Source organism: Pimephales promelas, chromosome 1 (assembly GCF_988280905.1).
Source record: "Pimephales promelas chromosome 1, fPimPro1.hap1.1, whole genome shotgun sequence".
In the NCBI taxonomy this organism is placed as follows: Eukaryota; Metazoa; Chordata; class Actinopteri; order Cypriniformes; family Leuciscidae; genus Pimephales; species Pimephales promelas.
Window position 1 is genome coordinate 44663748 of NC_142769.1, and position 24880 is coordinate 44688627.

At 40.5% G+C, this 24880-nt stretch overlaps 1 protein-coding gene across 4 annotated transcripts in view; it reads left to right on the forward strand.

Annotated features, from left to right (window-relative positions):
• The window catches only part of nav2a (neuron navigator 2a), a 273752-nt gene that overhangs the window by 124519 nt on the left and 124353 nt on the right, over positions 1 to 24880 (forward strand). The window lies entirely within an intron of this gene.

Consider the following 24880-nt stretch of genomic DNA (forward strand, 5'->3'; position numbering starts at 1 on the left):
GTCTTACTGGTTTGGAATGACATGAGGATAGGGTGAGTAATTAATGACATACTTTTAGGCTGAACTAACCCTTTAGTATGAAATTATGTAATAGGCTATGATGTTTAATGGCTGTTTTGTAAAAAAAAAAATAATAATAACAATATTTAAGCATTATGCATATATAATGAAATGATGTTTGTTACTTTTATACTGAAAGTTTTTGTAAAGTGTCACTGATGTTAATTATGAGCTCACCGTCTGAATTGGATGGTGAACTGATCTCAGTTCTGAGACAGTTTGGTATTACATTATTTTATATATAGGTAAAATATATTTGACATTATGCGTGGGATTACGTCAATAAAACCCCCACGACGAATGAGCAAATTTGTCCTTTCTGATCTTCCCTCACACAACATCCGTGGGAGGAATCGTGGAGCAGCGGATGGTTGGCTCGTCCCACAGCGGTCACAGGCTTTACCGGTGGAGTGAGTCATGTTTGGGATGAGCCAGAGCCAGACTCCAGAAGGAGTTTAATCCCACACGCTTATCTCTCTTCCCAAAGTCTCGGACTTTCTCCTGGTTTCATGAGGAGTTGTGCCTCCTGGAAAGAGACAGCTCTTCCAGAAAGTTCCTCAGTATGCTCTTCACATAAAAGGATGCCAGTAAATTTATTGGTGTGATTTATGGTTTCTCCAGAACAGGTCATATGTTGTCAACACTTTTTTTTTTTTTTGGTCTAAAGTGAATTTCAAGGGTCATAACAGGTACTGTAGATCAAGATAACATGTGCACTTTGCATCTTTTTTTTTGCAGTGATGAAGTGTAAAAAAAAAAGTAAAATATCAATGAAAAATATCTTTCAGTATTTATGCAGAAAAACAAGATTCTAATATATTTGTTTTCTGATATACTTGCAGTTATTGTTAATTAATTTTTATTCAGTTTCATTAGTTGAAATATATTTATGAATAGAATAAATAAAGAATAAGAATAAATAATAATAAATAATATAAATGATAAATAATATAATATATTAATTAATACAAAGAATAAATTTATATTAAGAATAAATAATACATATTTAGAAATATTTAGAATAAAAAATAAATAAAGAATAAATAAATTTATAAGAAAGAATAAATAATATAATAATTATAATATTATGCCTGTGATTGGAATGTATATTTTCATTCCAATCTCTTACGTTAAATTGTAACAGTTCACAAGAAAATAAGCCAAGTAACCAATAATTATATTTATTTATATTTTATATTTATTGGGGCTGTCAAACGATTAATCTCGATTAATCACATCCAAAATAAAAGTTTGTGTTTACATAATAAATGTGGGTGCACTGTGTATAATTATTTTATATATATAAATACACACACATGCTTGTATATATTTAATAAAACTTTTCATTTATATATATACTGTATATAGATTTATATATAATTAATATTATGTATAAATATAAATATTTTATATATAATTTGTTTTTTAATATACATGCATGTGTGTGTATATATATACAGTATATATATATATATATATATATATATATATATACAAAATAATTATACACAGTATGCACACACATATATTATGTAAATACAAACTTTTATTTTGGATGTGATTAATTGCGATTAATCGTTTGACAGCCCTAATATTTATATTTAACACTTATTATGTAAATGTTAATATACAATTTTTTTTTATTATTATTATTATTTAAAATAAACATTTTTCGGTTACTATTGTGTCTTGGATACTTGGTGAACTCTTAAAATTATATTTTAATTATGATATTGTTTTTATGATATATATTTTTATATATGATACATATTTGTATTTATTTATTATTATTATTATTAAATACTAAACTCATTTTCTTGTAGTCGTAATATTTAGTGCATCTAACTGATGTTACAGTGTGTTTAATTTTAGCCAGATGCTAACCTCCGTTACATAATTCTGACCTAATTTGTTGGAAATGTCAAATAGGAAAAGGTTAGCACTTTCCAAATATTCTTACACTGTTCATTGGGATTTGTTCTCAATTAGACTATGAAAACCATGCTGTGGAGGAGTCAGCAGTCATAGATGCCTGTGTTTGTGTCATGTTTGCCATGAGTATGAGGCATGAGTCACATTCAGAAGGTCACACTCTCTTCTTCTGTCTGCTTCTTAAAGGAGCAGTTCGGACAGATATATATATCGTGTTGTCCTGTGTCTTTCCCTTAGGCTGGCACATGAGGATTTGTCCTTTGAAATGCTGTGAAATGCTGGTTGTAAACATTCAATCCAAACCTTACAATTATTGGCTCATAGTGGGAGTTTTAAGAGAAACCTGTCTGGAAACACTCATCATATTCGTGCTATTTTGATTGGTTCAGGTAGTGACAGAAACGCAGCACTTCAACTTTTTCCAGTGGATTACAGCAATGGGACCCAGCATGTTTGCATGCACCACCCAAGCGGTTTGATTGAGTTTCCAAATGAACATGAGCAGATGGGATCTCCATAACCGACTGAATTTGACTCTCAAACAGCTGGTCTTGAGATGTCTGTGGCTCCGCTCCGTCGTTTATGCTTTAAGAAAGAAACTGTTAAAATGGAACAATTTTCTGCTACTTAATTAATCAACTTCTTGCTTTTAGACAGAATCACGCTAAGTTATAATTCTTAATTATAATATATTGAGACCAAAAAGCCTACGCAACAATTGAACATAGTGCTGGTTTACAGCTCAAGTTAGAGTTAGGGGTGCAGTAATGCAACCATGTATCTAATTAATATGTATGGTAGTGTGTGCACTCTCAGAAAAAAAGGTCCAAAAGCTGTCACTGGGGCTGTACCCTTTCAAAAGGTAACATTTTGTACCTAAAGGCTGCATATTGGTACCTTAATGGTGCATATTAGCACCTAAAATGTACATATTAGCACCTGAAATGTACGTATTAGCACCTAAAATGTACATATTAACACCTAAAATGTAAATATTAGGACCTGAAATGTACATATTAGAACCTGAAATGTACATATTAGCACCTAAAATTTACATATTAGCACCTAAAATGTACATATTAGCACCTGAAATGTACATATTAGCACCTAAAATGTACATATTAGCACCTGAAATGTACATATTAGCACCTAAAATGTAAATATTGGCACCTAAAATGTACATATTAGCACCTGAAATGTAAATATTGGCACCTAAAATGTACATATTAGCACCTGAAATGTACATACAGTATTAGCAACTAAAATGTACATATTAGCACCAAAAATGTACATATTAGCACCTAAAATAGACAAAAGTTTACCTTTTGAAAGGGTACAGCCACAGTGACAGCTTTTGCACCTTGAGAGTGTGTAATAGTAATTTTTCAAATTTGCTGTTTGTCCTTCTGTCCATCCTTTACATTATGTCATATGAAATGATTTTTGTAAACATTCCTGTCTTTTCCTTTAAATTCAGGTCATGACTTTCCAAATAGTGTGAACGTTTAGGGAAACCTGTCTGGAAACACTCATTAACTTTACATTTTCTATTGGTGCAGTAAAGTAGTAAGTTATTTGTATACATAATTTACCATTTATACTTTGTTATAATATAAAGTTGCATCTCATTTACATAATAATGAATTATTTTCATTTATTAAAAAAAAAAAAATCCGAACCTGATGCAAGTCTAAACCTGGACTAAAACCCAACAGTTTATCAGACACACAGTTGGATAGCAGCTGTAAAATCCCAGTTTCCATAAAAGTTTGGCTTAATAACACTTCTTATACTTTTTTCTTGACCTAAAATGACAGCTGAAACCATAGCTGCATTATGACACCATTAAGTCAGGCTTTTTACCCCGAGATCATGTAAATTACCACTACTGAGCTTGTGTCAAAAGCCTTATGAGCTGAATTTCTTGGCCCTTTGAGCCCGGCCATTTATATTCCGGCTCAGAGAAGAAAGAAGGGAAGCCCATGCTTTGCTGTCACTTTGTGAACAGTCAGCTTGCGTCTGCCGCTCGGCCCTTAGGGATGTGCGAGTGATTGGGCCGTTGAAGGGTAGGGGGGCTGTCAAAGCCGACTTCTCCTGCTGCAGCGTTTTAATTCAAGTCTAAAGTTTATCTGTAGCTGTAGGTGCAGCAGTGGTGAACATCGAGAATAGAGCTCTGAATTGGGTCACATGTGACACCAGAAGAAGGATGGTAGATTCACTGATGGCATTTCGAGCAGATCTGTAGGAAAACAGGCAGCAAAGTACTGTCCCCAAGCTTTTTTCCCTTATCATAACCCTCTGACCATGTAAGCCGGTAAGATCCCGTGGGAAGTGCAAGGAGTTGAGATTTTAGACCTATGGGTTTCACGTTAAGCTGTTTCGGGTTTATGGAAGGTTGTGTTGTCATGCTTAAGGATAAGACAACTCGCAAACTCTCCCTGTTCTGTGAGCCCAAGGCTCTTCTGTATTTCTGTCTGGCTTTTATGTTTGAGACTAAAAAATCCGGCCACAGCTATGATGCGATGTGACACTGTTGGGGCTAGCGGAGGATGCCGCTAGAGATTTTGGGCGTACTACATAACCAAGGACCCCCTCGCTCTTCCAAAACAACACTCCATGCTTTTCCTGTTGTCTCATTTGGCTTGCTTCTCCCCAAATTAAGAGTAATTTCACGTCAAGACACATACTTCATTCTCAGCGGTTGTTAGCCAGTGGCAAATTGACTTGGTGTTTAGCATTAGCTGCTTTTTTGATGGCCTAAGTATTCCACTATACTGAAAATATTCATCCGAAAGATTAAAAAAAAAATAAAACCTCTTTCAGCTGAAATAGTTTTGGGTGGCGAAATCATTGACTATGCAGTGATGTTAAATGAACATAGATCTATGATCATAGATAAATATACACAAATGCCTCATTAGCGGCTGTTTTCATGGGCCGATGTACGTAATCTATCCGCCATATTGGAACGGCCAAAGGCAGATGGTATCCGTAGGATTTAGTTGCTGCTCCCTCCCCGTTCTGTGATTGGTTCCCTAAACGAGGCAAAAATCTGGGCCATGGTATCGAGACTGCCTTTCAGTGTGAATAAAATTGCGCTGCGGGAAGGCAGCATGGGGAATCCCAGACTAATAGATGGTAGAGATCGACCGATAAAGGATTTTGAAGGCCGATACCGATACAAATATTTGTAGGTTTTAAAATCCGATATTCCGATATATCGGCCGATATTATTATTTTTATTTTTTTTATTTCAGAAACGTGCAACAAAATATTAACAGATTTCCCTAACATTATAGTTATTTGTAGTTAATTATGAGATTTAACTAAAATAATATGATAATGCATAACTGGTTCTCTCTGCCCGACTCTGGCTGGATCAGCACAGCAGGTTGCAGGATGTGTGGAGCGTTATACGCAAGTGTTGCCAACAGGGACGGTGTAGAGTGCCCTCTGGTGGACAAACTATACAACTCCAACACTCATGACATGGTTGAAGCGTGTTTCGTCCGTTTTTATTTTATTTTTGAAATATTCATTTATCGGCCATTATAACTGCCGATACCGATATTTTAGAAAATGCCTAAAATCGGCTGATAATATCGGCCTACCGATATATCGGTCTGGCTCTAATAGATGGTATTTATAATAACACAGTGTACTGTAAATGATTATATTTATTACAATTATTTAATGGGTGCTGCCTTATTGGGACAATAAAGCCTTCCCTACACCTAACCCTAGCCGATAAACACTTTATTATTAAACACACGTTTGACACTTTATTTCCACTTTTCGTACATTCTCTTCATTTTTATCGAATATAAATGCCATTCCGATCTGATATGTGATGAGAAAAGGGAGTAGAGCGAGTTCGGCAAAAGGCAGATACGAACTCAGGTCCTTTTGCATCAAAAATTTCTGCCACGTGTCTTATTACCCCTAGACTATTGCTACTACAAGTGACTGTTGCATGTTTCGTAATTGTGTCTTGCCCAACATGACGTCAGTGGGCGGAGCTAGTGTAAATAGCTTCTGCCACCAAGGACTCACAGACAGAAATTACTAGTAAATTTCACAGAAACGAGAAGTAACACATTGTATAAAATGTGGAATTTAGAAGTAGAAAGACTGAAATAGTATTCTTGTAAATTGTACCATTTCAAAAATACAAGCTCAGGATCGTTAACGTTATTTTTAGCAACTATTTTGCAGATATAAATGAAAATGTAATGGCTTTTAATGTGTCCATAATATGCACATAGCCTTATTTTTGAAAGCTCTACTAGACGTTTGCATGCTGCACAATTAGAAGAAGACAGGATTATCATTAGAGAGGAGATGTCGGTTTTATCAAATGCCAAGACACCCGCCGCCGGCATCCTTTAAGCTGTTTAATGGATTCATCTCTGCCTTTAAATCTAATCTGGTTAAGAAGGATTGTCATTACTGCTAGACTGGACCTCTGTAACCCATCTGCAGTAGGCCCAGTCAAAGACCTCTTGACATTTTGAACATAACCAGCTAGTAAGTTAATATTGAATGTTACAGTACGTCAAGAAGCTGAACCATCAAAAACCAAGTCCATATTGGCTTGATGTTAAATCAACTCGTACTTTTCCTTTAGGCCTGTCCCAATGCAGTAAATTGCAGTTGTCCCCTGCTACAAAACTGAAAGGACAGCACAGATGGCTAAGTAGGTTTTTCAGGTTGGGCATCACAGAGAATACAAATGAAAGCTATTTTAAGGACCCACCTGACAAATTTGGAGGTTGTGAGGAAAACGGTTGAGTTTTAGTTGTTTCCACCAAGAACTGAGCGTATATATTCACTCATCAGACATAGGTGAACCAAGTCCACGTGGGTGGTTTTTATATTAAAACCATTTTCTTGTAAAATTGCCCAGCTTGTTGTATTGGACCAAGATGCCTGAAGTCAATTCCAAGGGGGGATTTGTCTTGTTTTTGCAGCATTTTTCTTATTGCTGGGATTATCTGCCAGTTTTGACTCCATTTAACAAAGCAATTACTTAATTATTTATGGCACCGAAGGATGTTTGGCTAGAGCCACTGCTTGCTTTCATCCTCAATTCATTATTTCCATATCACAAATCTTCACAAAAGCCTCCCGTTAAAAAAAGTCTTTGAATGTTTGCCTCGATTTTATGTCTCCTAGCAAAGTGAAACAAAGTGCACTCACAATGAAAGAATTTAATTAGTCCCGTACAATGCGGTTCTCCCTGTTTTCCCCTCCTGTTCCGTATTTGGATTATCCCTGACACGCAGGGTCTGATTATTTTTCCGAGCAGCGTGCTTCCTCTTTACTGCTCTTTATAATGTGTTGTTAAATTAAAAACACTGATTCTAGTCCCCCTGAAGCATCAGGGCAGGAAATGAGAGCAGTAGTCGTGTGTTCGGGAACATTTCCTCTGTGTGTGGTTGGTGGTCAGAATCAACATTGGTTCTGCTCCAGATCAGAGTGAAGCGTTTGGATCGGGTGAAGCTCTACCACATGAAGCACTGCCGTATGCTTTACAGTACAGTTTGTTGTGACAACAGATGGTCTTAAAGTTTGATGTTATGTTGTTGGGGTTATTGAATGTTGAATCGTGCTGTATCATACTACACTGTACTATACAGAACTTTACTTTACCACACTACATACCAATCATTATTCGGCCCCGAATAATATACTAGTTTGTACTATTCATCAATGCATTGTACTATATGGGCTATACTACATTGGATAACACAGTACTGCACTTTATCAAACAACACTATACTAGAGCCAGACCGATATATCGGCAGACCGATATTATCGGCCGATATTAAGCATTTTCCAAACTATCGGTATCGGCATTTATAATGGCCGATAAATGACTATTTCAAAAATAACATAAAAACAGACGAAACACGCTTGAACCATGTCATGAGTGTTGGAGTTGTATAGTTTGTCCACCAGAGGGCACTCTACACCGTTCCTGTTGGCAACACTCGTTAAATTCTTCACGATACATACATTGCTTGAATAACAATTAAAAGATCATCCCCATCAGTTCTCTTAACTCAAATAAGCATGACAAAATTTGTGACTATCATGTCCAGTTTAAAAAAAATAAATAAATAAAATATCGGCCGATATATCGGATTTTAAAACCCAAAAATATTTGTATCGTATCGGCCTTCAAAATCCTTTAACGGTTGGGCTCTACACTATACTCTACTACAACACTTGTGGTTATGGTAAGGGGAGTGACATTTCCAAAACGCACTCAAAGCAGCTGACCAATCACAACACACTGGTCCAGTCGACCAATCAGAGCACACTGCACCTTTCAGAAGGCGGGGCTTCATAGAGGCAGCAACTAAACAGAGCGATACTGACAGACTGGGGATAGAGGTGCTGCAACTCAAATGTCAAATATGTAGCATGTTGGTCTATTTTTAACACATTAATCTCAACATTTAGTTGAGTAATTGCACTAAAGCAGATGAAATTGTACCTGAATTGGTACATACATGAATTTAGCTGTTAGTGATTTCTTTTTTTTTTTTTTTGGTAGCAACTCTGTATAGTGTCTTAATATTCTGATTGAATTTATTTATTAAATATAAAATATTTCTTAGAGTAGATGCAGATCTTTTTGATTAATTTAAGGAGTGTGTTTCTGGTCTTGTTCTTGACTCTGTCTACTGTACTCTACTATAGAAATAATACTGTATTGATCTGTATTTTACTATACTACAGTATGTACTACTATTCTTTCAGTACAATGGTATTCCCATCTCATACTCTCAATATACTATAGTACTGTACAGTCGTAGTACTTTTTTGTGCATGTTTGTGTGTCTGTTGCCAATGCCTCCCACAAAGCAGAACACACACACACATGCCCTCACTCCTGACTAACAAGAGCTTATCTGAAAGTCTTTCTGCGATACTGCTCTAGATGTGGCAGCGTCAGCTGAGATGAAGATAAATGAGTTCTGGTTTCAGGAAGATGTGTTCTTTTATCTCTGGAGTGACTGCTTTTGACAGCTTAGGGTCACAGCAGCTCCTGGAGAGATTATTTTTGGGAAACCTCACAGCGGGATGCCACTGTTTTTGTTGCGTGTGTGTCGAGTCGACTCTACATGCCTTGCTTTATATCAGCATTTATTTCAAAACTTGTTGTATTCATTTGATTGCTTGTGTCTGTTAATTTTCCCAGCACATAACCAGTCGGCAGTCCGCACTTGGCCGTCCTTGTTCAAATATTCCCCGATGATAGTGTGTTATTTTGAAGAGTGGAGTCCAGCCAGTCGGCTGAGTGCTGAGTGTGTTTGGGTGACCTCCACTCCTGTTATTCTGGGTCAAGCTGAGATGTATGGCTCACTGCGTAAGCGCATGCACACAACAAACCCAACAGGACAAGTTTAGATGAAGTGTGATAAAAAATATGTGGTGTTGTTTTGTCATTGTCCTGAAGTTAGAACCGGGAAGCGGTTGGAAAAAGTTAAATGCTGTTTTTGCTTTCCAACATTTGTGTCTGTAAATACTGGATTCTAAGTATGTTGTGTGTCTCTCTCTCTCTCTCTCTCTCTCTCTCTCTCTCTCTCTCTCTCTCTCTCTCTATATATATATATATATATATATATATATATATGAAGAGTTCAGATGCAAAAGCCTCTAAATGCCATTTGAAATTTTCTTCTTTAATGATGATTTTTATCAAACTTGTATATTTAAGTTCAGTAATTTCACTTAAATAACAATTAATAGGTAATTATCATTGCCATTTAAGTGAAATCACTGAACTTAAATATACAAGCTTGATAAAAATTATCATTCTAGAAGAAAATTTCTAATGGCACTTAGAGGCTTTTGCATCTGAACTCTTCATATATATATATATATATATATATATATATATATATAGCGGTGCAAAGAGCAAACAACAGACACAGTGGGAGTGGTGTTAAGGCATTTATTTACATAAATAAACATAAAATGTCCATAAATGTGCATAAAGTGTTCAAATACTGTAAAAGGGGATCTGGTGTCCCCGTTGTGCCAGGGAATGGGGTGGTGTCTGGCGGTCGCAAACGCTTATCTCTCTCAGGTCTGAGCCACGAGCTAGCTGAATCACGCATTATTCTCCATTCCGGACCGTGGGACCGGTCGAGAGCCCGTCTAACGGAGAGCCTTGGCACTTCCTATTAGCCCCATTGTGCATCACCTTGGTTGCAGTTCAATTAGAATTCCACTGGAGGTGATCGCGGGCGAGTGCAGAATGAATGGGAGTCTATGGGGCTAAACGGCTAAATGTGTCTCTTTCACCTGCTTGTCGTTAAATTAACATAGATTTTATTGTTGATTCCGCAAGTTCAAAATAGATTATAGGCCAAAAGTCGAATGAACGAGTACTTATGTCCTTTTGATTTCTTAAAGGTTAGGCTGTTGTTGGCCGGAACACGCTAGCATTCTTATATTTTCAGTTGAGTGTATTTTCTTAGCCCTCCCTTTTGAATGTAACTTTCAAATTACTTGACAAAAAATTACATCCTGAGAAAAGTGGATTTCTCGGGGTGAAACCCCATTAACTCCCATTCATTCTGCACTCCACCGCGAGCGCCCCCGCATGGACAGAGACGCGTTACTGCAGCCAGTCCAGAACCCGGATCTCTTCAATTAGACATTCTCTGACCGGTCTCTCACGGAGAGGCCCGCTCAGTATTTAACAGTGGTGGTGATGAGGCCACCAATTATCCTCTTCAGTACCCCTCCTCTCCAATCACACCCACTCCAGTCGGGAACCTGGCGAACGGTGGCAAATTAAAGGACGGGGTGGCGCTGATTACCAGGGAGAGGCAGTCGATTTGTCACATATTATATATATATATATATATATATATATATATATATAGAGAGAGAGAGAGAGAGATAGAGAGAGAGAGTTTAGTCATGAAACTCGTTCAAGCAGTGATGATTCTCTTAAAGTCGACAGCTTTGGCCAATCAATCTGTTTCTATTAGGGGTGTAACGGTACACAAAAGTCACGGTTCGGTACGTTTTCGATACAGCAAAAAGAAAGAAATGCCAGAGAAATTTCCTATTTGTTTAAAGAAAAAATATTTTTAAATAATTGTGAGTTTTCCTAGATCTTGAAACTTTCAGGGTTATAAATGGGGGTCATCTTTGAAGGATGAACAAATAATGTTTTGGTCATCACATTAAGAAATAACATTTAAATATATATTTATTTATATAATATTTGAATTTTGAAGTGCTGGAAAAAGATGTGTGAAGTACTTGAAAGCATTTCACCATTCCAGCCAAACTGGTTCCAGTTAGCCAAACTGGTTAGTATAGCAGTGTAACTACTATATTAAATCCATGGTGAATGTTGCTGGTCTGTGGACGAAAGTATTACTAGTTCATTCACGGCACAATGTTTCTCCTGGTTTCCATGACAGCGCTGTTTGATCTAATAGAGATCTACGGTTAATAACGGAGAAATGTGAATGCTTCTCACTAGATCTCGGAGCGATGTTATTACCTCAGTGGCGAATTCAAATGTTTTCTTTACCGGATCTCTTAGCGCTGTGTAACAGTGTTGCTTGATCGAGATCGGCTCGCGCTGCACAGATGTTGCTGGTCCGAACTGATAAACGATCCATGAAGCACATAACGAGTAGCGCAGTTTTGTTCTGCTTTCATTACGCTTGCCATTTGATGTTTCGCAACGTTGTGTTGGCCGCGTCAGCACGAATTTTGCCAGCAGGAAAAATGGTCCAAGCAATCGTTCGGTTTGTATGCGTACCGAACCGGAAGCCTCGAACCGAAACGGTTCAATACGAATACATGTACCGTTACACCCCTAGTTTCTATGCAACCTATGTATTTCCGCCCAATCCGGCTCAACTTAAATTTCCCTAGCCCTCCTCCTTCCCCAGCACCACCTGTCTAGATCTGCTAGAGGATTGGATACCCCCTACTTTCCTTGCAGTAGCTCACATTCTATTAAAGGAAAACGTCTCGGGTTATGACTATAACCCTTGTTCCCTGAGAAGGGAACGAGACACTGCGTCGATAAAATCGACTCTTTGGGGACGCTCCCTAAGCGTGCGCCTCTGAAGTATGAATGAAACTAATCCAATCCTGATTGGTGTTGCGTCGTGACGTAACATGTGACGGCATACCCGGAAGTATAAAAGTGACGCTGTCACAACACACACTAGCCTCGCGATGAAGCAAGACGCTCAAGGGTCTGAAAGGGGGCGTGGCAACACGACGCAGTGTCTCGTTCCCTTCTCAGGGAACAAGGGTTATAGTCATAACCCGAGACGTTCCCTATCGAGGGAACTCAACACTGCGTCGATAAAATCGACTCTTTGGGGAACGAGTACCCACTAGGCCACGCACCGAACAGACCCGCCCCAGAGTGAAACTGATTAGGCACTCAGCAAGGGCCGAGTACGTGTGCACCGGGCGTACTGGGAAGGCTGAGACTGTAAAACCTGATGAAAGTATGCGGGGTAGCCCAGCCGGCTGCCTCACAAATCTCCTGCAGAGGTACTCCCGACAGAAGGGCCCTAGAGGAAGCCATGCCTCTAGTCGAGTGAGCCCTTAAGGCCAAAGGTGAAGGAACCCCACGCACCTTGTAAGCCTCAGTAATAGCCTGGACAATCCAGTTACTTATAGTTTGTTTGGTCGCCGGGAGCCCCCTCTTAGGTGACCCAAAGCATACTAACAACTGGTCAGATCTTCTCCAAGAAGCAGACTTTTCCAAGTATACACTCAAAGCTCTGACGGGGCAGAGCAAGTGAAGCCTCTCTTCTCCCGCCGACACATGAGGTGGAGGATGGAATGCCTGAAGGACTACAGAGCGAGCCGTACTCGAAGGAACTTTAGGCACGTAGCCCGGACTCGGGTGCAAAAAGGCCTTTACTTTGCCAGGGGCAAACTCCAAGCAAGCTGGCGTTACCGCCAGGGCCTGGAGATCTCCCACCCTCTTAAGAGAGGTAATCGCTAAGAGAAAGACCATTTTCAGCGTTAAGTCCTTAGGTGAAGCCGACTCTAAAGGTTCGAAGGGAGCGAGGGACAACCCTTCCAGAACTATTGCCAGATCCCAGGCAGGCACCCTGGACCTGATCGCCGGCCTCATCCTCCAAGCACCACGGAGAAACCTAATGACCAATTGGTGCCTCCCCAGAGGTCCACCATCTACTGGCGCGTGGAAAGCCGAACGGCAGCCACGTACACCTTAAGAGTGGACGGGGAGAGACCCGCAGAGAAACGATCCTGAAGGAATTCCAGAACTGAAGCCACTGGGCAGTTTACTGGATCCAACCTTCGTTCTCCACACCAAGTGTGAAACACCTTCCACTTGAGGCCATATAATCTCCTGGTAGATGGGGCCCTAGAGCTAAGTATGGTTTCAACCACCTCAGCTGATAAGCCAGCATTTAGGTACTGAACCCCCTCAGAGGCCAGACCCACAGCTTCCACAACTCTGGGCGAGGGTGGAAGATTGTGCCCTCCGCCTGAGACAATAGATCCCTCCTCAGAGGAATCGGCCATGGCGGAGCTATGAGGAGTGATATTATATCCGAGAACCATACTCGTGTCGGCCATCTCGGGGCAACCAGAAGTAGACTGATGCCCTCTTGACGGACCCTCTCCAGGACCCCCGGGAGCAGAGCGATCGGGGGAAAAGCATACAGGCGAAGCCTCGGCCAAGCCTGTACCATGGCATCCAACCCCAGCGGGGCTGGATGTGAGAGGGAGAACCAAAGTGGACAGTGGGACGTCTCTCGAGACGCAAACAGATCCACTTCCATCGGTCCGAACCTCTCCCATATTGACTTCACCACATCCGGATGAAGTCTCCATTCCCCGGGCCTCAGCCCCTGCCTCGACAGGATGTCTGCTCCCCGATTCTGAACCCCTGGGATATACATTGCCCTTATTGACAATATCTTTCCCTGGGACCAAAGGATAATCTGATGCGCCAGTTTGCACAGAGGGCGCGATCTGAGTCCCCCCTGTCGGTTCAGATAGGCCACCACTGACGTATTGTCCGTCCGTATAAGGACGTGGCGACCCTCGATGTCTGGGAGGAAGCTCCTCAAAGCCTTGAATACCGCCATCATCTCCAGGCAATTTATATGCCAAGTGCGATGATGGTCCTGCCACAGACCCCTGGTAAAGCGGCCGTCCATGACCGCGCCCCAGCCCGTAAGGGAGGCGTCTGTCGAAACGGTTTCCCGGCGACATGACACCCCCAACACTGGCCCTTGGGATAGGAACCAAGGCTTCTTCCATATTTGCAGAGACTGAAGGCACTTGCGCGTTACTCTGATCATACGGAACGGATTTCCTTTGGGTGAGAACCCCTTGGTCTTCAACCACCACTGGAGGGGCCTCATGTGAAGGAGGCCCAGAGGAATAATGTTGGATGCCGCTGCCATGAGGCCCAGCATCCTTTGAAAGTGTTTCACAGTGACGGCCTGACCTAGCCTCACCCTGGACACCATCACCAGAATTGACTCGATACGTGCGGGAGACATACGTGCCTGCATTGTAATCGAGTTCCACACGACTCCCAAAAAGGTCGTGCCCTGGGACGGTTCTAGCACACTCTTCTTCAAATTGAGTCTTAACCCCAATTTTTGAATATGGCCAAGAACGACATCTCGATGCCGAACTGCCATCTCCCGAGACTGGGCCAAAATAAGCCAGTCGTCGAGATAATTCAATACGTGAATCCCCTGAAGTCTCAGTGGAGCAAGGGCCACGTCCATACACTTGGTAAATGTGCGGGGAGAGAGTGCTAGGCCGAACGGAAGAACCCGATATTGGTATGCTTCGCCCCCGAAAGCGAACCTCAGGTACCTCCTGTGACAAGGAAGGATGGAGATGTGAAAATAGGCGTCTTTCAGATCTATCGTGACAAACCAGTCCTCGGATCTGATTTGACTCACGATTGCTGGAATGGTCAACATTCTGAATTTGAACCTTCTCAGAGACCGGTTCAACACCCTGAGATCCAAAATTGGCCTTAACCCCCCATCCTTCTTTGGAACTATAAAGTACCGGCTGTAAAACCCGGACTCCCTGTCTACCGGAAGAACACGTTCTATGGCTCCTTTCGACAGCAGAGTCTGTACTTCTTGTTCCAACACCTGAGCCTGCTCTGGGACCACCGCAGTGAGCACCACCCCAGAGAACTTGGGGGGGGGGCGGTGCGCGAACTGCAGTCTGTACCCAACTCGTATTATCTGCAGGACCCATGGAGATATGTTGGGAAGATGATACCATCCCTCTACAAAATCTGCTAAGGGTACCAGCCTCTCGAGGCTGGCCTCTGGTGTCTTTTCGCTGGAAACTGATGCGGCCCGAAGCGCTGCTAACGGCGGACCTGCATCTTTTCCTAGAGGGCCCCGTTGTGAGAACAACCTCGGTTGTCTCACTGCGGAGGGGGCAGCCCTCTGAAGTCCTGCCTTGGCTAGGACCTCTTTTCCGAAGTCCTCTTAGCCTGAATGACGTCCCTCAGGTCACCCCTCTGGCTGGAGGACTTCGGTTTTTGGGAGCGTTTCCTCTGTTGCCAAGACCCCGGAGGGGGGGCTCTAGAGGAAACGCTCTCCTTCTGCTCTGGCTGATGCTGGCTGATGGCTGGGGCTGATTGCTTTGCCCCCCCCTACTAGATTTGGCCTTTGCTTTCCGGGGGAGGTACTGCTGGAACGCCGCAGATTGTTTTCTCGACTCCTGAAACCTGTCGACAACCGAATTAACGGCGTCGCCGAACAGGCCAGAAGCCGAAAGCGGCGCATCCAGCAGGAAGGACCTATCCTTTTCTTTAATACCGGATAAGTTCAGCCACAGATGCCTCTCCGTGGCCACCATGGCCGCCATAGAGCGGCCAATAGCGCTGGCCGCTTCCCTAGTGGCCCGGAGAGACAAATCTGCGGCCTTCCTCAACTCCGCGACATCTTCAGGAGTAGGCCCCTCCCCCTCATTCAAATCTTTCAGGAGGTCGGCCTGGTATGCCTGCAAAATCGCCATTGAGTGCAGACACGAACCAGCCCGACCCGCCGCCATGTAAGCCCTGCCCACCAAAGCAGATGTCTCTCTGCAGGGCTTACTAGGCAACACCGGGGTCTTTAGGGAAGACGCCGATTCGGGAGAGAGATAGCTCGCTAAAGCCTCCTCCACCTTCGGCATCTTCCCATATCCCATATCTCGAGCCCCCATAACATTGCTGTAATCTATTACATTGGGACTCGAAATACGGGACGAATGCGGTCTTTCCCACGTTCTCGAGATCTCTTTATGGAGATCAGGGAAAAACGGCAGACCCCGGCGGTGAGGCTGTGACCTGCGCTGCAGGTAACGCTCGTCCATTTTACTGGTGACTTGCGTTTCCTGCTCATGTTGTGGCCAGCTAATGTTTAGTCTGGCCACAGCGCGTGTCACAACCTCCACCAGCTCCTCATAACCCAGGCCGCGTGATGGCGTGCTAAGATCACGGTCGTCCGCATCGATGCTGAGCACGTCCCCTTCCTCAGAAGTAGACAGCTCAAGCACCGGGACCTGATCGCGGGTAGGAGAAACCGCAGCGCGGGCTCCCACACCACTCTCAGAGGCTGCGGGATCAGCCGATGGCGAGCGAGAAAATGCCTCAGCATTCTCACTCTCCTCCGCCAGATCCCGCTGCGAACCCCAGGATCTCAGTCGCCGCATCGCCTCGACATATGCGGGACCGGAACCCTGGGGAACGCGAGCCTGACCGTGCTCGTCAAAGCACGCCAGCCGGGAGCGCAGCACTCTAATAGGCAAAGCCTCACACATTTCACAAGCAGCCCCCTCGAGAGCTGCCCGTGCGTGCTGCACTCCCAAACAATACACACAGAGAGAGTGTGCGTCCCCACCCGTGATGAAACGAGGGCAGGGATGCACACACCTCTTGAATTGTTCACTGGCCATACTTTCTTTCAATAATAAGACAAACAACACCAAATAAGACAGACAGTTTCAACATAAAGCGCTTGCTGAAGAGCGAAAGCTAGTGTGTGTTGTGACAGCGTCACTTTTATACTTCCGGGTATGCCGTCACATGTTACGTCACGACGCAACACCAATCAGGATTGGATTAGTTTCATTCATACTTCAGAGGCGCACGCTTAGGGAGCGTCCCCAAAGAGTCGATTTTATCGACGCAGTGTTGAGTTCCCTCGATAGGGAACTCCGGTCAATTTTAACATTGAGCTCATTTTTTTTTTACATTTGGAGTGCTGTCAGTACAGACAAAAACGAAAAAATGAAAAAAAAAACGACATCGTCTTTTTAAAATTCGCACCCTGTTGACTTCAATGGGGCATGTTCTAAACCTGCTTTTAGCCTCTTAACATCCTTTTTAATTTGTCATGACGAGTGCACAGCCATGTGAGTGGTGTTATTAAGAGTGACCACGGTCAATCTGACTGCAGTAGATGTGAAAGATATGAGTAAAAATTATGTTAATTCAGCCAGCTCACATACCTCTATTTGCTTCCTGTTTTCGTTCGAAGCCCACAGTAGTCGATTGTCGATCTCACGCGCGCGATCATTGGTGAATATCATCTCAAACCTGCCACTGTGTGGCGTTCTGAGAATATCAGCTCAAATGGATAGTTCATCCGAATCAGATGTTGAACACATGGAGGAGGTTTGAGATGATATTCACCAATGATCGCGCGCGTGAGATCGACAATCGACTACTGTGGGCTTCAACTGAAAACAGGAAGCAAATACAGGTATGTGAGCTGGCTGAATTAACATTTTTATTCATATCTTTCACATCTGCTGCAGTCAGTTTGACCAAGGTCATTCTTAATAACACCACTCACATGCCTGCGCACTCGTAATGACAAATCAAGGATGTTAAGAGGCTAAAAGCAGGTTTAGAACATGCCCCATTGAAGTCAACAGGGTGCGAATTTCAAAAAGAGGATAACACGGTGTCGGCAAAACCGATTTTTGTCGTTTTTGTCTGTACTGACAGAACTCCAAATGTACAAAAAATGAGCTCAATGTTAAAATTGACAGAGTTCTCCTTTAACTGTATTTATGTGCACGTTTCGCCAGTAGCCTTCGCTCATGCAGCAGTAGCATATATAATATATTGGACACATACCTTGTTAATATGTGCTGATATAGACGAGGCTGAATAAAATAATGTGGTGTTTGTTTATTCATTGTCCTGATGTTAGAACCAGAAATCAGTTGGAAATAAAATGGGATGTTGCTTTGCTTTCCAACATTATGTGAATACTTGATGCTAAATGCATTGTTTTGATGAATGATGTGCTTAATTCTCCATGACTGCTCTTTCGAAGATATACATTTCATAAAGCCCTCGCCTTCCTGTGTAACCTTAATCCTCTGTTTTTCGAGAACACAACGACAGCGTACGTACACATGGCCAAACAATACAACTATGAGATCCCTCCTGCTCTTGACTAATAAGACGTCACTTTGCTTCAGGATTTCTTGAGCTTGTAAGGACTAATAGCTTTTGTTGGCTTAGAGATTTTAACCTCTGTTCCAGTGTGGGAGAACTGAAGCGGCATGAAAATTAAAGCAAATCTGATCTCTCCCGGTCAGTGACAGTCCATTGTTTCAAGTAAATTACACTAAATCTTTTGCTGTTACCTTGTCAAATTGTTTCCAGCTTACAGTACCTGTGATATTAACCATGATATTTCATACATTTTTTGTTTAGTTTTACAAAAACGGTATAATTTATTTGCTATAGTAATTTATAGTAATTCACATTGTGTACTTTACCTATTTAAAGCTGTTTAGGAAATGATTTATTCATATTTAAATAAAGATTTATTACTTATTTCTAATCTAATTTTAATATTTCAATTTATTTTAATAACATTGACATATTGAAATATTAAAATTAATTAATTGTTTTGGGAAAAATATATATACAGTATATATACACTCACCGGCCACTTTATTAGGTACACCTGTCCAACTGCTCGTTAACACTTAATTTCTAAGCAGCCAATCACATGGCGGCAACTCAGTGCATTTAGGCATGTAGACATGGTCAAGACAATCTCCTGCAGTTCAAACCGAGCATCAGTATGGGGAAGAAAGGTGATTTGAGTGACTTTGAACGTGGCATGATTGTTGGTGCCAGAAGGGCTGGTCTGAGTATTTCAGAAACTGCTAATCTACTGGGATTTTCACGCACAACCATCTCTAGGGTTTACAGAGAATGGTCCGAAAAAGAAAAAAACATCCAGTGAGCGGCAGTTCTGTGGGCGGAAATGCCTTGTTGATGCCAGAGGTCAGAGGAGAATGGCCAGACTGGTTCGAGCTGATAGAAGGGCAACAGTGACTCAAATAACCACCCATTACAACCAAGGTGGGCAGAAGAGCATCTCTGAACGCACAGTACGTCGAACTTTGAGGCAGATGGGCTACAGCAGCAGAAGACCACACCGGGTGCCACTCCTTTCAGCTAAGAACAGGAAACTGAGGCTACAATTTGCACAAGCTCATCGAAATTGGACAATAGAAGATTGGAAAAACGTTGCCTGGTCTGATGAGTCTCGATTTCTGCTGCGACATTCGGATGGTAGGGTCAGAATTTGGCGTCTACAACATGAAAGCATGGATCCATCCTGCCTTGTATCAACGGTTCAGGCTGGTGGTGGTGGTGTCATGGTGTGGGGAATATTTTCTTGGCACTCTTTGGGCCCCTTGGTACCAATTGAGCATCGTTGCAACGCCACAGCCTACCTGAGTATTGTTGCTGACCATGTCCATCCCTTTATGACCACAATGTACCCAACTTCTGATGGCTACTTTCAGCAGGATAATGTGCCATGTCATAAAGCTGGAATCATCTCAGATTGGTTTCTTGAACATGACAATGAGTTCGCTGTACTCAAATGGCCTCCACAGTCACCAGATCTCAATCCAATAGAGCATCTTTGGGATGTGGTGGAACGGGAGATTCGCATCATGGATGTGCAGCCGACAAATCTGCGGCAACTGTGTGATGCCATCATGTCAATATGGACCAAACTCCCTGAGGAATGCTTCCAGCACCTTGTTGAATCTATGCCACGAAGAATTGAGGCAGTTCTGAAGGCAAAAGGGGGTCCAACCCGTTACTAGCATGGGGTACCTAATAAAGTGGCCGGTGAGTGTATATATATATATATATATATATACATACAGTATATATATATATATTTTTTTATTTTATTTTATTTTTTTTTTATTTTTTTCCTCTATAAACGTTTCCACATAGCACTCCCTGTGACCCCTAGTGCAATGTCCAATGGAAAGAGAATGAGAAAATATACTGTTTTCACTCTTCTTCTCTATAGTTTGGTAGTTTGCAGCTAGTTTTTAGTAATTTAACTCTCAGTAGTGAACATTAATGGTAGCAGATGGAAATGTTTGATCAGTTAAGTGCCTCTACTGATCATTAGCATATTCGTGTCTCGTCTTTTTCGCTGTAGCTCCAACCACAGCAAAATTTCTCTTTCAAAACATTTTAAAGCTGTTTATCTGAAGGGTTTTGGAGGTTTAAGTTCCCTTATGCCTAGCTAACTGATTTCTTATGAGGATACATCAGAACATCATCACTTGAAGAAGCATCACTAATCATAATGAATGCTTATTAGGTTCTTAATAATAAAGTATGGGAGCATTAGTGTGTATAAAATTAAAATTCTAATTGTAATACTGGGACATTAAGATGTTTGAATTATATTAAAATAGTCATTTTGCAGTAGGGGGTGGAGAAGACAGAGCGCATGAGGCAAATGGAAGCTAATTATGAGTTAATTATGCACGCTTCATTAAAGCAACATCCTGCGGTCACATGACATCTTCGATTTCTCAATCCATTCCTTTTTCATGGCATTAATGCAGTATGTTTTTTTTTTTTGTAATGTGAATAATGAATCAACCAATATTTTTTGATAATTGAGTTGTTTTTGCTACACAAGGTTGTACTTGAATTATTGGGATAGATTTACATATAAAATATGATACTTTTTTTGTACACCAGGAAGATATGGTTTTATTGTCAAGTCAAGTCACATTTATTTATATAGCGCTTTTTACAATAGAGATTGAATCAAAGCAGCTTCACTGTGATAACATGAAAATAATACAAACACAGATCAAAAATATTTTTGAATATTTAATGTCCCCAACTAAGCAAGCCAAAAGCAAGGCAACAATTATTTATTAGAATATATATATATATATTTTTTTTCTCGTTAATTTTCATTCGTTTATTCCTGTTTTTCATTCCTTTTTGTATTTTTTTCCTTTATTTTTTGTAATTCTACAATCATTTTTAATAATGTTTTTTCCTAGTTTTAAACAAATGTGTACACTTTAAATAAAATAAAATAAAAAAAAACTAATAATGTAGGCCTATAACATATAAAAGTAGCACGGATGAGTGTGTGCACATGTTATGTCATTAAAAGAAGCATCGCTAGCTACTTCTCAATCTAATGAGAATAGATTAAATAGTGTGTTTATTTTGGCTTTACTCTGACATTTTTTTTATGTCTATCTTGATTAGCTTGAGGATTTTATTGTAATTAAAACGCCGCAGATCTCCACGGTTTGGTATAGTCTCAAGTGGTTTTCAGGGTCCAAAAATAGACCGAAAATGTCAACCTGCAACTTCATAGCCAAAGCAAAGGTTGCTCTAATGATGAAGTGTGTATGTGTGTGTGTGCCTCATTCTGGTCTCAACAGACTCTAGACAACCAACCCATGACATTACACACCTGCAACTGTTTTAAAGAACCTATTATGATTTTTTTACATGTTCAACTTTAAAGTTACAAAGCACAAAGTCACTCCAAAGGGAGTTAATCTCTATATCAGTGTCACTGTTTCTGAACTTCCTGAAACGCCTCCATAGTCTTGAGTTTTCCTCCGGGAGCGAACACGTCACAATATTCCTCATTTAAATAATTCCCTGCAAAGGCATGCGCAAAATAAAAGGGGCCTTGATGAGAAGTGTTATAAGTTTGGCATTTCCATTAGAGATTTGTCCAAAGCCATGCCTTATTCGGAAAGGCACAGAAAATAAATAACACATTCTCCGGAGTCCCAAAAGGGACATGGTTGGACTTACTGCGGCAGTCAGTGTTACTTGGTGTTCAGACAGACATACACTGATTACATTATTTGTAATGAAAGGGACCTTACATTTCTGAAACACACTTGGCCTAGCCGACCAATCAGAGCACATTGTGGTGTTCAGTAGGAGGGGCTTCATAGAGACAGGAACTAAACAGTGTTACTAACACCCTCTCAGAAAAAAAAGGTCCAAAAGCTGTCACTGGGGCTGTACCTTTTCAAAAGGTAAACTTTTGTACTTAAAGGGTGCATATTGGTGCCTTAATGGTGCATATTAGCACCTAAAATGTACATAATAACACCTAAAATGTACATATTAGCACCTAAATGTACATAATAGCACCTAAAATGTATTAGCACATAAATGTACACACTATCACCTAAAATGTACATATTAGCACCTAAATGTACATAATAGCACCTAAAATGTACATATTCACACCTAAATGTACACACTAGCACCTAAAATGTACATATTAGCACCTAAATGTACATAAAGCACCTAAAATGTACATATTAGCACCTAACTGTACATAATAGCACCTGAAATGTACATAATAGCACCTAAAATGTACATAATAGCACCTAAAATGTACACATTAGCACCTAAAATGTACATAATAGCACATAAAAATGTACATTTTAGCACCTAAATGTACATATAAGCACCTAAAAATGTACATATTAGCACCTAAATGTACATAATAGCACCTAAAATGTACATATTAGCACCTAATTGTACATAATAGCACCTAAAATGTACATACAGTATTAGCACCTAAATGTACACATTAGCACCTAAAAATGTACGTATTAGCACCTAAATGTACATAATAGCACCTAAAATGTACATATTAGCACCTAAATGTACATAATAACACCTAAAATGTACATATTAGCACCTAAATGTACATAATAGCACCTAAAATGTACACATTAGCACCTAAAATGGAAAAAGTTCACCTTTACAGCCCCAGTGACAGCTTTTGTACCTTTTTTTCTGAGAGTGCAGACTGGGAAAAGAGGTGATGCAACAATGTCAAATATGCGAAAAATGTGTTTTCCGAATATTTAGGCATGAAAACATTCTTGTAGACCCCAACAACCCCATCCATCGTCACTGTCTCAGGAATGACTTGTGCCTCAGCTGATAGATGTGGTAAAATAACGGTGATATGCTCTTGAGTTTTCTAGAACGGTAACAGAGGTTGCCTTAATTGGCAATGACTCAAATATGGCCTTCAAATGAGACCACAGATGGAAGATGATTCTATGTTTTCAGTTATTTAGCTAATCAGATCTGCCTTTTGCCTTTTGTTCTTCTAGTTGCCCCTTTCTTTGCATTTCATACTAGTAGGATTATGTATTCAAATTTGTATAATTGCATAAACACAGAGATGCGAAATGCACACATTTACATTGTGGGTAAGAGGATTATGTGCGTGTTGGCTTTAGGAGGCACACAGTCTGTTGATCTGGGAATACTTCAAGACTCTCGAGACCCCAAATCTTCTCATTACTTCACTCCCTTTCATTTCACAAATGACTGAACTCTGTCAGTGTGATTATGAGTGAGCATCTCAACCAATCCATTAACCTGAATTTGAAATGTTGAGTTGAATTGGATGCCGTCAGTATGCTAAAATTGACATCTTCGTCATTCTCGGGTAACATCCATTGTCTTTGGTCATAGTTTTCTGAAATGCAACTGTTATCGTATGGGTGTGGTGGTAAATAACTAGGTTTGTCGATGGTGGGAAGTCTTGGAAATTAAATTAAAGATGCCAAGATCCTTTATGATTAGTGATGATAATATAATTTGAGATCATGTTGAGACTTTAGGCCCCAGAAATTTTCGAAACCTGTGAACATAAAGGAAGATATTTTGAAGAACGCTTTAATCATTTTTGTCTATGCAATAAAATCTATGAGATCCAAAACAGCATTGAACCCCATTGACTTTCATTAAAAAAATTGAACAACATGAGAATGTGTAAAATGATGACAGAATTTTCAATTTTTGGCGAACTATCCCTAATGCCTCTCTTACAGCCCTAAGATCATAAAATTTCATGATATACGCTACAGATGGTGGGATATTGATCCAGAAGTCATTATAGACATTAGTTGAGTATTATATTGCAATTGGTTCATGCTTATAATCAATGCATATATAAGTGGTGTTTTCAAACAGATGGTGTCATTCTGTCTTTAACATTGCATCATCATCAATGAAGGCTCTGAACCAGACCCTGTAATATTCATTATATATATATATATATATATATACTGTACTATACTATACTATACGACAAAGGCAACTATATAAAATATATATACAGTGTTGCCTTTGTCGTTAGGGTGAGTTCAAGTGAGAAAGCCTGGGTTAGGTATAAGATCCAGAAATTGAATTAATTATTTATTTATTTTTTAATGTCAATGTTTCAAAAGTTTGAGGTCAGTCAAATTTATTTTAATGCTTTTAAAGGAAGTCTATTTTGGTCACTAATACTGCATAATTTGATTATAACGATACAGTACAACCGTAATATTTTAAAAATATTATTACTATTTAAAATAAGTGTTTTATATTTGAATATCTTTTAAAATGTAATTTATTCCTGTGATTCAAAGCTGAATTTTCAGCGTCATTACTCCAGTCTTCAGTGTCACATGATCCTTCAGAAAGCATTTAGATATGCATATATCTGCTCAAAAAAAAACA